Raw genomic sequence first — 13,160 nt, forward strand, 5'->3', positions numbered from 1 at the left:
AGGGAGTGCAAAGTTCCCAGAGAATTGAAAATCAATTTCTGTGTCTTCGTGTACCTGTCAAGGATTGAGTGCCAGGGCTGGAATTCATCCTCTGGTAGCTGATGGTATCGTGTCCACCTAAATCACCTTTTTAGCAGTGCCTGAGATGGGTTAGGCCGAGTTCCCTGGCTGCCATCCCCTCCTTGGTGGGATGGGGAAGCAGAGGGGTTGGAGTCAGCGCTGACTGTTCCATGTCTGGCAAAAATCTGGTTGTGGAGCAAGAGGGAAATGCTGGCTGGTCAAAATTCCTGGGTGTCCTCATCCCTGACAACAGCTGAGCTCTGCTGTTTATAAAAAGGATTGAGGGCCTTGAGTTGGGCTTAGTCAGCTGCTGATCCCTGGGAACAAGGAAGGGGGGGTGTTGTTTCTCCATCTAATCACTTGCAGGCTTGTGATTACAACATTTAATGATGATGGCCGAGGTCAGTTTTTAATTAGCTGAGCCACATGATGGGCTCTCGCAGTGCCAGCAAAGCCTTTCCTCATTGATGTCTGGCGTGATGTTCCAGAAGAGCAGCTGTGCCAGTGAAATCCTGGATTTATGGGTTAAATCACGCTGTGTATTTCCCAATCCCAAGCTGTTTTGCTCTGATCTGGATGGGACACGGTGGGTCCAGATTGCAGTGTGCAGCAAGTCCCTGTCTTTGTTCTACATGTTGAGTAGTGAGCAATAAATAGGAAAAATAATACTCCAGAAGTCTTGGGAAGTTGGCAGATGTGGCTGTTACCAGGACTCACATGATGCCGTGGCCCGGTGGAACTGAGCTGTTGCCGATTGAATCACATGTTTTTGTCCTGGTAACAACCAATAACACCCCGCTCCTTCCCAAAAATCCTAAATATAGTCCTGAGAAGCTCCAACCAGGGAGAATTGGCACTGGGCTGTGCCTTTTCCACAAACCCGTGTGATGGCTGGGATGCAGAGGGTCCATGCCAGGAGCAGATGGCAGAACAGGCTGCACATTCCTGAGTCCCTCAGCCTCTCCTCTCCCCTTCCCTGCGAGGAGGGACGGAGGGATTCACGCATGGCTTCGCCTCCAGCGTGGCTGGAAAGGTGTTGGAAAGGGCAAAGGGATGACTTGGGTTTTCCTGGCCCACACGTGGATGATAACAATCCCCCCAACTCCCTCCCTGCTGTGGGATGGGGTGGAGGAGATGGTTCCCCCAGGGATGAGCCAGCCCCTTCCCAGCTGAATGCACACATTTGTTTTCCTGAACGTACATCTCGACAGGCTCCGTGCACGCTCTGCCCTTGACCCTGCTTGCATGTGAGCTATAAAATTTTCCATTGATTTCCTGGAGGTCTGGAGCTTTCAGGCGAGGCTGGGTCCCTTTGAGCCATCCAGGTCTGGAGTGTGTTTAGGGGATGAGGTTTAGCCAAGTCTGAGGTCGCTCAGAGCTCTGCACGTGAGCGCAGCTTTCCTTATCGTGCTGCTCTGCCGAGCCAGGGACACGTCCCTGAGGTGCTGCTCCTCAACCTGAGGCAGATTCTGGGGGGGCTTCATCTCCCCTCAAAGTCTGGGGCTGGTCCCTGGTGAAGGCAGAGCTTCCAACCTGTTGCATTGTTCATAACTTCATCAAATTTGGCTCTCAGACATCACTACTGGGATTATTTTTATGTTTCCCTGTAACGTCACTGTCAAATTATGGTTCCTCAGTTGTTTTTTATTTACCTCACTTTTGTCATCAGGTTTAGCCCAGTTTGTGCCTTTTTTCCCCTCGCTTTTGTAATCAGGTTTAGCACAGTTTGTTTCTGCCTTCCCTGTTTCCATCAGGAGCCAGGGCCCCTACCAGGAATCTTCCAACCCTGACCTCAGGCACTTTTCTGCTCTAAAGAGAAAAGAATGAATCTTCCTGAGAACCTTTCTGCTCCCCATTCTGGACAGTTCCTGACACCCACTGGTCCCATTCCAAAGGAGATGTGCTGAGTCAACTCTCTCCAGTTCCCTCACATTTAACTTTGAGCCTTTCACAGCACCCAAGATTCCCAGTAAGAAAAAATTGGAGTGTGTGAAGTTGGTCCTGCATCTCTGTTAATTCAACACTTGATGATTTTTCTGCTGAAGTTTTGGTTTATGCAGAGCTGAGATAAACCAAGGCTGGGTTTTTCCTCAAGGATTAACATTGTGCTTTGTGAGGTTGAGCAATGTTTTTGTCCTCTGAGTCTGACCTGGAATTGCAATTCTGGGGGAATTTGGAGGTAAGAGTTGTTTGAATTACAGGAGCAGCTGTGGACTGAGGTGAGGGCTTGGTTGGGATGTCCCCCTTACTCGCGGTGGGAGCTGTTCCTCTTTTATTCTTGGCACCCAGGAAATGAGAATGGCTGGAAAATCCTCTGGAAAACTCAGAGGTGAACCTGGATAATCCAAGATTTGCTCTGTCACTTTGGCACTGTTTGACAGGGTTGGCACAAGTTTGGCTCTTAAAATTCCTCAGGATCCCTGCAAAGATGAGGATGAGGAATTTCCTTGCATTTTTGTCTGGAAAGGTGTTTGCTCAATCCAAGTGTATCCAGTTCTGCCCTTGGGGAAGAATGAAGAGCATAATTTGGTGATGGTTGGGTTTTTTCCAGGCCACTTTGGGTTAAGCTTTGGCATTAGTGGGTGTCCTGCTGGAAAACTCAGGGCTTGTGCAAGGAGGTTGCAGGGAAGTGTTAAATCCAGCTGGTTCTGCAACAGGATGTGGCTCCCACTGGGAGGTTTTCTTGTGTCTGGACAATGCCAGTGGCTTTCATGAGGCTCTCATCTTTTCACCATGCTGACTTCCTTCTCTTATCACTACTGGCTTTACACATGAATTCCCATCACCAAGCGAGGGTTTGGAGGCTCTGATCCCGGCCGGATCAATTCCAAGGCGTTCTGAACGTGCCAGTCAGGAAGGCACTGTAGCGTAGCCTGATATGAAATATTTTGAGTGTCCTGCTGTAGGTCTTGCCTTTATAAACAAGAGCCATTCCAGAAGTTGAGCGAGGATTGATAGGATCAGGATGTATTTGCAGGGAGGGCTGGCTCAGATGGAGCAGCTGTAGCTTGCCCTCAGTGGGAAGCGGAATAATCTGCTGTGCTCCCTGTGGCTGTGGGGGGGAAAAAAGGCCTAAAAATGAGGAGAAACTTCTTGAGTTGAAATGTATTTTCAGAACGAAGTGTTGCAGGATGGATTTGGGATATTCTGGGGGTGTGCTAAATTAATTCCAGTCTTAATTAAAAGGGTGTACTCAATTCTTAATGAGTGCAAGCACATAGTTGGGATATGAAGTGAAATGGAACACTTGGGATTTTTGGGAGAAATCCTCTCTTGTGAGGATGGGGAAGCTCTGGTAGAGGTTCCCAAAGAAAGTATGGCTGGTCTATCCCTGGGTGTGTCCAAGGCTGGGTTGGACAGGGTTTGAAGCACCCTGGGATAGTGGAAGGTGTCCCTGCCATGGCAGGGGTGGAATGGGATGAACTTTATTGTCCCTTCCCATACCATTCCATGATTCCTTCAGGGCTGGGTGTGCTCTGTGCGGTCTCAACATCCAGGACCTTGGGATCCAGCTGATATTGGGCCTTTTGGGAGCCTGGAGAAAGCATTGGAAGGTGTGGTGTGGGCAGACCCACCTGGACAAAGTTTTGGAGTGATGTTGGAGGACACACATTGGAGGAGCTCCATCCCAGGGCACCTTTCCCTGGCCCCAAGCTCTGCGAGGGCGAGCGCAGCTCTCCCATGTTTCACAGAGCCCCATTCCATGGTGTAACACCACCACACCCTCCTGGAACAGCGCGGCATCCTCGGGGAAAGGAGAAGTGGATGGGGTGGGGAGCCCTTGGTGGAGCTCCACACCCAGCCCTCGGCTGCTCTGCTGGCCATCCCCAAGCTGGGGAGCACCGGGGCGCTCGCTGCGGGGCCGCTCCATGCCTGGTTGCCGCCGGGCCCCGCAGCTGGGCCGCAGTTACAGCACAAACACCCTCAGCCATCCCAGCTGGACGCGAAAGCAGCCGCGCGTTCCACGGGAAGCGCCGATGCCAGAACGGGGAGGTCAAGGCTGTGCAGTGTTTTTCTGGCAAAGGAAAAACGCAGTCGGATGGAAGGCGGTGCCTGGGGAATCTCCGCAGCGGTGGGATGAGCTCCGAGCACGACTGGAGATAATGGGGCTTGGGGAGGGGATTGAGCCAGGGAATATTGGAGAGGATCCAGTTCCCCAAGCCCAATGGCCACCCTTCTTCGGGATGAAGTCATTGGAAGCAGCACAACCGCTTATCCAGAGGGCCAACCTGCTTCCAGGAGTTTTGGGATTGTGGTTTAAACAGGTTTTTGTGTTCCCAGCCCTCTGTGCCCACTGGTGCTGCCTCATTTCCCCCTCGGAGCAGCTCCAGCTCATCAGATTCCCTGTCTGTTTTCTTATCCAGGGGAAGGCTTTTAGCTCTTCTTTCCTGCAGAGTGAGGTGCTCGGAACTGTCAGCACCATATGATCCATCCCTCCAGGAATATCCAACGGGATGGAGGCAATGTGTCAGAACATGTGGAAAAATCCCCCAGAGCTTCCAGTTGATGCTGGAATTATTAAAACCAAAAAAGTGGAGAAAGTGTTCTTGGAGCTCTGGAAAATGCCACCGATAAGGATCTTTTTAGGGCTACTCAAATTTCTCCCATGAAAAGATGATCTCAAAGTACCAAGGTTTGTGTCTGGATTTGCAGTTTTCCAGACTCTGGGGGACTTGGAGCTTGGAATAATCTTTTGGCTTCTTGCACAGTGTAAGAGGGACCAAAGCTTCAGCAGCAGGAGGCACCTGGAAGCTGCTGGAGATGGGCATGGAGCTGGTCCTCTTTTCCTGGACAAGGATGAAGCCAATGTCCCAGTGATGGCCACAGCCCCTGGAATGGGTTCTGATGAGCTTTGGATGAGTTTTGGTTTTGCTCTGCAGAAATCCACAGCTTTTCCTCGTCACTCCCCAGAACTGGATCCATTCTGAAGAGCAGCAATACATGGAAAATGGAATATTTTGCTTATTAAAGTCACTTGGAGAATTGCAGTTCCGAGGTTGGCAACCAGAGCTCCGAGAGGCTGAAGGAGCTGGAGAGTTCATTGTTCCCCTTTTCCAAGAGAAACTTCCACATGTGCCAGCACTTTTATTTATAATGCTCAAATAAATAGAGTCCATTTAAAGGTATTATTGAGGGAGCAGCACTTCAAATATATCATTTTTATGTTATTAGACTGCTTGGAGTGAGGTGTCCTACTGCAGGCAGATAATCCATCCCCCTGCCTGGATTCCAGGCTGGAACTTACTGGAAGCTTTGCACCACAAGAATCCGAGTGAAGGGATTATTTTCAAGGGAAGAAAAGGGAGCTTGAGGAAAATAAGGCTGGAAGGCAGAACCTCAAACCACGGTGGAGAAATTTCCTGACAGCAGCTCCGCGTCTCGTGACCACCTGATGGCTCCTGAGCTTTTTGGGGATTTCAGCAGATGCCCAAAGGGGAGCTCAGCTGGCTGGGAAGGATTTGGGGTAGGCTGCACCTGGAGTTGGGGCTGGCTGTCCCCCTTCCTTCATTCCATCCGTTCTTTTTTTTGTTGGAACAAGGGAAATCCGGAAGGAATCCAGACGTTCTGAGAACATCAAATGATGGCACTGACCTTTGCAGGCTGTTCCTGGTGTCCTGTGGTGTGAGGGAATGCTGCTGCTGGGACAGGAAAGGTGGTCCAAGCAGCAGGAGAGAGGGAAGATGGGCTTGCGCAGGAGCGCCGGGCTCGCAGAGGATCTCGTGTCGGAGCAAGGTCCCTGTGTCCAGCTGAATTCCCTGCAGCCAGGAATTCCCAGGAGCTGATTCTGCTCTGTGAAATCCATGAGATTATTCAGGAACACCAGGCTTGTGCACATGCCCTGTGAATTCCTGATGGAAAAGTTCTGTGGCACGTGAGCAGGTGTAGGATAAAGAGGGATAATTCCCCATGTATTTCCCCATTCTCACAGGTGCAGAAATCAGGATTTGGTCATGGTCAGAACTACCCCAATAGCTGTTGGAATCTGGCAGGAAAAGGTTTAAAAAAAGTGGGAAGAGAACTGGTGTTGTACCTGATTTTGTCAGAGAGGAGCTGAACTCCAACTCAAGGGAGTGCACAGAATTAAAGAGAGGAGCAAAACAAGATGCAAATGTGTGGAGTGCAGGGGGATTGGAAAGTCCATTTAATTCCCAGCTCTTTGGGAGCTGGTTCTGGTTTTCATCTGCTCCTGGTGCAGCCTTGTCCAACTTCCTCCAGCTTTTCCATGTATCTCAATCCCTCAGGAGCTAAGACCAAGCTCAAAGGTTTTTTAGCTAAAAAGGGATTTTCATGTGAACATTGGAAGCTTAGGAAGAAACTCTTTTATCTTGAGCTCTGCATGTTGGTGTGAGGCTTCCAGGTTACTCCAGGGCTGCACCAGTTGGGTACTGTAGGGGAAAGGGCTTGGGAGATGGAGAAGGAAAACTTCTCAGGAGATGGAGGGGAGAAGCTGCCTCTGGAGGCTCTTGGACGAGCTCTGTGTTATTAAAAGTCATTTAGTGCTCTCAAGGAAGTGCCTGGAGGCTGGAGCTGGGATCTGTCACTCCCAGTGTGGTGCCCAGGCAGAACAAGAACCAGAGGAAAGAGCAAATGAGGTGAAGGAGAGAGAGGAGGAGGCAGAATCTCAGATTTGGGATCAGAGTATCCAACCCCACAATTTTCCAGGAGGTTTTTTTTTTTTTTTTTACCTGCAGCTGCAGGAAGGACCCATCCTTGTGGCAAGGCTCCGGAGTGATGTTTGTAAATTCCAATCTCAGTGTTCCTGACAGCAAATGTTTGATTCTTGGGGAATTTCAGAGCCTTGTGGCTGTGCTTGGATGGTTGGAGGGGAATGGGAATCAGGGGTTCCTTAGGGATGGATATAATTGATATAAACTTCAGATTTGGTGAATTTTGTATGGATATTCCCGAGCAAATGGTTAAAATAAGGAAAAGGTGAAGGAACAGAAGTTTGCTTTCCCTGTTACTATTTTTATTTTCCTTTTTACTGTGTGGTCGCAGTAAAAATTCTCCTTCTGGAATCCCAGAGTTTTCTTTCCCTCTCACCCTGATTTAGGGCAAGGGTTTGAGCTCCCCCCTCCTCCTGGCTCCTTTGAATGGGGGAAATGAGGAGGTTTCTTAGGAATATTCTGTTCCCTCCCTGCTTGCTGCCAGTTGGCATCTCTGCAGCCCCTCCACTGCTGCATATTTGGGGATGCAGGAGATTTCTCCTGTTCTTTGAGGTTTGCTGGAATTTCTGTTAGCTCCTCTGGGCAAAACCACCCTGATTTGATTGGGAAAAGCCAACATGGAGCTGAACTGTCTCTGGTTGTGTTTGCTTGGGAAGGAACAGCCTCTGCCTTGGGTTTGCCAGGATCAGCCGTGTTTTGTCTGGGAATTGCAGCAAACAGAATGATTTGGGGTTTTATTTGCATTCTGCACATCCAGCCCCGTGGAGTGCTCCAGGGTGGCATTTTTATCCTGATCCAGCTGCTTGCAGCTGTTTTCCTGCTGCTTGGGCTCCCAGATGTGCTCAGCAGCTGCATCCAGCCCCAGTTGTGGCTCCATGGAGCTCACTTGGAGCATGGCAGGGAGAGGGGGTGGCAGATGCCTGAGGGGCTTCTGGAGGTGTCCCCTCCAAGCTGGTTCATGGAGAAATTCCCTCAGGTGATCCTGCAGCTCCTGGAAATGGCTGGGAAGGGATCCCAGTGTTGGTGGCCCTTTCCTGGCCTGGGCACCTGCCAAACATCCCTGGATTTACTGATGTGGGTTGGGGTTGGACCGTTGGTTCCAAATGCCATTCCCAGCTCCCAAAGCCTGGAAAAACCCCAAATTCCTGCTCTGCTGAGTCACCTTCCACAGGGATCCTGCCCTGAGGTGGTCCCTGCCTTGGGAGAGGGCATTTGAATGCTCCTGACTCCTCAGATTAATTAATTGGAGGATGGATATTCCTGACCCAGGCTCCAGGGGATCAAACCACCAGGAAATTCCATGTGGTGGATTCCCACAGGGATTTAGCACCTGATTCCAGGCTCCAAAGCATCCAGAGCAGCTGTGGGCAGGGAAAAGGGGAGGGCAGGAACAAATCCAGAGCATGGATGCAGCTCCAGGAGAAGTCCTTCTGTGGGATGAGCCCTCAGGCAGCCCAGAGGGTTTGTGTAGATGGTACCTGTGGATCTCAGCTCTTTTTGTTTCAATTCCTTCCCTGGAAAAGATGGATCTGCTGGTTTATCCCACAAGGGTTGGGGTACCTGAAAGCACAAAGGTCATGGAATGGTTTGGATGGAAAAGGACCTTAAAGCTTATCCAGTTCCAGCCCTGACTGTCCCAGGCTGCTCCAGTGTCCAGCCTGGCCTTGGGCACTGCCAGGGATCCAGGGCAGCCACAGCTTCCCTGGAAATCCACCCCAGGGCCTCCCCACCCTTACAGGGAAGTTCAAAGGAACACTTTGGAATTGGAAATTGGCTTTTTTCCTGTTCTTTAACCCATCTGGGGGTGCTCTCGGTTTTCCCCTGGCACTGCTGATACACGCTCCATGTGTCCAGCTGATGGAAAGCAGGAGGTGGAATGACATCATCCACCCTGCAGGAGTTTAATCCCTCTTGACAGGAGCAAACCTTTCCCTTCTCCTTTTCTCTTTCCTTCTTTTTCTCTTTACATGGAATCCTTGTCCTTTTCCAGAATGGACAAAGGATGAAACCAGCTTGGAAAGTCCTGAAAGAGCCTCACTGTCACTTGTCCAGCTTTTATTTCCCTCTGGCTTCAGCTCCATCCTTTTCCAATTGCATCCTCTCTATTCCCTATCTTTGATTGGAAACAGGACCCTTTCCAAATCCTATTTAGGGTTTTAATAACCCTGAATGCATCCTCTGAGCACAAAACAATCCTTGTGGGAAGATCCCAGGTGAATCCTGGGTTCTTGGGAGCCAGATATTCCGCGCTGCTGGCTGGGCATGGAATGAGGGGTGCAAAGAGATGGAAAAGGGAATTATCTTACTTGGAAACTGCCAATGTCTTAGGGGAAAAAACAAAAAAAGGTGGAATGGCTCCTCAGTAACAGAGCAGCTGTGGCTGCTCCAATCCTGGAAGTGTCCAAGGCCAGGTTGGAATGGGCTTGGAGCAGCCTGGGACAGTGGAAATTGTCCCAAGAGTAGGATGGGATGGGATGATTCTGAAGGTCCCTTCCAACTAAAAGCATTCCATGATTCTCTCTGGAGGGAATAACAGTGCCCTTGAGGAAACTGGTGTGGAGTGGTGTCTAGCCAAAAGATTACTGGGAAAGGGGCAGTTTTTGTTTTAGAGTCAGAAATGTAAATTATTAAATTTTGACTATAATTCTGTGAAGAATGGGAGTGGTCGAATTCCTCCCATCAACTTTGAATTAATTTTGATGAGCTAAACCATTTTTTTTCAATGGAATATTCTCCATTTAAAATAGTTTGCTTCTCCTGAGGGCATCCACAAACCTTCCTGTTAAAATGTTATCAATTCTGAGAAAACTTCCAATTATTCCTTCAGTCTTCCCTTCACCTGGAGCTGGGTGTTGTTTGTTGGGAATTTGAGTGTGTTTTCTGCCCATCACCACTGAGTGAATAATCCAGGTTTTTGCCTGAGCTGCCCAAAATTTGGAGCAGGCTCAGATTTTTGTCTTTTGGAGCAAATTTCCCCCAGGAATGGTTGGATCCTGGGTTGGATCTGATTTCTTTCCATAGGGCCCTGAAGCTGTGCTATTAAATAGGGCTTTTTATGGGCTGCAGCAGAATCTCTCTTTCTTCCAGCCTTTCCTGAGCTCTCTTCCCACCTGGAATTCTGAGCCACAGCAAGGCCATAAAATGTCTGCTCATGTCAGACCTCCATGGTTTGTAACAGGACCTTTTCCCCAATAATTCCAATTTCCACTACTGTGGTCACGGTGGGATTTGCCCACAGGACACACGAGCTGGTTTTTGTTTGTTTTTTTTTTTTTTTTTTTTTTTTTTTTCCCTGGATAAATTGTGCTGCACTTCCTTGTGCTTTTCCCAAATCCTTGGCATGGCCACAGCTCCACCTTTTCCCCGGGAAATCTTTGTGCTGCTCAGCCCTATGTGGTTGGGAGCACATGGATCAGGACTGGCAGGTTCAGATGGAGCTGGGTCATCCTCCAGGACACCCAGAGCTCTGGAGCACACACCCAAAACTCTTGGGGACCCCTGAGGTCTCAGCACAGCCCCCATCCCCATAAACCTGGGAATACCACTGCTGATATTCCATACACCTCCATCCCACACCTGTGCAGCCTCTTTGGCTCCCAGCCTGGATTCTGCTCCCCAGGAAATCTCTTTTTTTCTGGATTCCTAGAGAGGGGGAGAAGTTTCCAAGCTCCCAAGTTCAGCGGGGTTTTCTCACCTCCAAAAAATGCCTGGAGCTGAAATGTTGGCGATAAAAGATTTTCAGGGCGTGGGTCCCTCTCCTGAACTCCCTGCTCATCCCTAGGAGCTGTGTCCAAAGAAAAATGTGGAGTTTTGAGCTGGAAAAAAAATGCATTTTGCAAGGAACCAAAGCAGGGAGAGGAGCTGCTGCTCTCTTCTTCCAGCTGATCCATTTGTGCTGAGTTCCAAATATTCCTGAAGGGTAACAACCCAGACAAGATGGGAAGAGCCCAGCACGTGAAAAAGTGGCTCTTTAATCTATGTGGTTTTAATCAACTGGTTTTATGGCATCCCCAGAACCTATTTCTGGGTGCAGGAATGGGATTTTTCCCACAAATTGTGTGGGGAAAAGCCAGGGCAGTGCCCAGGTTGGTGCTGGGCTGCAGGGCTGGATGTGGTGGGGCTCAAAGCCTGGCAGGAATTGGCCACTCTGAATTTTCAGCTCTTATTACATTTATCTAAATCTGCATCCAGTGCAGAATTCCATCTGTGCCTGCTGCTTGGAGCAGGGAGGGAGCACATCTGGCCAGATGTGCTGGAAAAGGGTTTGCAGTGCAAGCCCAGCTGTGAGGGCTGTGATGGTCTCGTTCCCTTTGGGGTGATGATACCCAAAATATCCCAAAATTATGCTTAAAAATAGCCCAGGATCTCTCCCCTTCCTCCTGTTATGGCCAGAATCCCTACAAATGGATTTTCTGGGAAGGATTTTTGGTGTGGAACAGGGAGAATTAGGGAGATAAGTTACTCTGTGCTTTGTGCTCTGCTTTGGTTTAATCGTGTGGTGAATGAAGCCTCCAAATGTCTCCTTTGGGATCTGGAGGGAACCTTTGCAAGGAAAATGGGAATTTCTGAACTCAAGGATTCTTAGGAATCCTGGATGATGGGAATGTGCTGGGTACCAAATGATTTAATGTATCAATCACTGAGTAACATAAATCAGTGTTCAGTGTAAATCTTTGTCCCATCACTTTCACAGATCCTTTCAGATTGGATTTGAATTTGACCTTTTCCTCTGGATTCACTTGGAAAACACATTTTCCCAGGTGCCAGACATCTTTGTGCATGAGGAGTTTTTGGTTTTTTTTTAAAGGATAACTCAATTTTTTTTTTTAGTAAGTTGCAGTGCTTTAAGTGAGGAATTGAATGGTGGAAGGTGTCCCTGCTGCTGGCAGGGGGTTGGAATGAGCTGAGCTTTGTTCCCTTCCAAACTAAACCATTCCACTGTTCTGGGGAGGTGAGGTCATAAAAAGAGCCTGGACTTTGATCTCTTTACATTTGGCTGGAATGTGCAAATCATGTGGAGGTTCAACTTTTCCAGAGCGATCCAGAGCAAAGGCTGGTGGTGACACTGGGAGGGAACAGAGATGGACCAGCCAGGAGTGCCCTTCCTTAGATATTGTGGCAGAGGGTTTTAGGATCACCAGGGTTGTGTGGCACCAAATTGCTGCCCAAATTGTGGGGTTGGAGGTGACTTTTGCCCTCATCCTGCTCTCTTCCAGCGCATCCATACGGTGTCCACGCCACTCAGACGTTCCCCTCCCGCCCTGCCAAATTTCCAGCTGCTGCAAATGAGTGTTGAGGTTGCTGTGAGCTCATTGTCGAGGCAAACAGCTGGCTCTGCTGGAATATAGGTTTGGATGGGGCTCCTCGGGATGGGAATGTCATTAATGCCTCTGTGTGAAGTGAAATAAAATTAAATTCCTCCCGCGCGCCCCGCGGGATTTCAGCGCTCCGAGTTCAAGGGGAACGGGGAAAATCCCTTCAGTGGAGCTCTCAACATTCAGCTCCCACCAGGGGAGAGGCAGTTTGTGACCTGGGCATTCTGAGTGTCTGAAAATCCTCCTGAAATTCCAATTTCCTGTTCTTTATTGCTCGGGGAACATTCAGCCTAATTGGAGTCGGTAGGGAAAAGGCAGAGTTAAGGTGATGATGCTGATGGAGCTGCTGGGATTGCAGCTTTTCTGGGAGTTGCCCTCACACGTGTGAAAATGAGGCATTTCCTGCTGTCTCCTGGGCTGTCAGCGGGCTCTAAGAGTCGGGATAAACCTCGGGATCCCTCCTTTTGCTGGCTGGGCTTTCTTCACCTTCCTACAGGGAATTGTACCAGGAGGAAAAATCCTGCCCTGGTTACAGCCAGAAGGTGGAATCTGGATTTCCAAACTCTGTCCAGCCCTGGGCATGTTGTTCACCACTCCCAAAATGCTTTCCCCAAAATACAGGTGCCAACTTGTGTGCATCCCCATAGCTTCCCCCTGAGCAGGGAGAGTCCCAGGTGGGAATTCTGTGGCTGGGCCCTGTAACAAATATCGGGGTGTGCAGAAAAAAAAAAGGAGTGGGGAAAGGAAAGAAAAGCCCACCTGCCTTGCTTTGAGCAGCCCTGATTCCATTGTCTCTCCTCAGAACATCCTGCTTGGCAGCTGAGCCCTCTCCCCAGAGCTTTTCCACACCCCCTCTCTCCTTCCTGCAGCAGAACGTGGCTCTGCAGATGGAGGTTGTTTGCTTTGTGGTTACAGATCCACAGAGAAATTAAAAAGGGAGGGAAAAAAACCCCCAACTTTTCCTTTTTTTAGGTTTAGGGGGTGGAGTCACTCGCTCTGTTCATCTTGGGTTTCACCAAACTCCAGGGCTGGGATGGGAGGTGAGCTCCCAGCATGGAATCCCAGACTGGATTGGGTGGGACGGGGCCTTAGAGCTGCTCCAGTTCCAGCCCCTGCC

General features: G+C 49.5%; 1 long non-coding RNA gene across 1 annotated transcript in view; it reads left to right on the forward strand.

Annotated features, from left to right (window-relative positions):
- The window catches only part of LOC131563697 (uncharacterized), a 31,777-nt gene extending 19,645 nt beyond the window's left edge, over positions 1-12,132 (forward strand). Inside the window, exon 3 of the long non-coding RNA XR_009275314.1 lies at positions 11,945-12,132. This is a non-coding gene — a long non-coding RNA (uncharacterized LOC131563697). The remainder of the gene's footprint in view (positions 1-11,944) is intronic.
- Positions 12,133-13,160: the final 1,028 nt, after the last annotated feature.

The sequence above is a fragment of the Ammospiza caudacuta genome, chromosome 13 (genome assembly GCF_027887145.1).
Source record: "Ammospiza caudacuta isolate bAmmCau1 chromosome 13, bAmmCau1.pri, whole genome shotgun sequence".
Taxonomy (NCBI): domain Eukaryota; kingdom Metazoa; phylum Chordata; class Aves; order Passeriformes; family Passerellidae; genus Ammospiza; species Ammospiza caudacuta.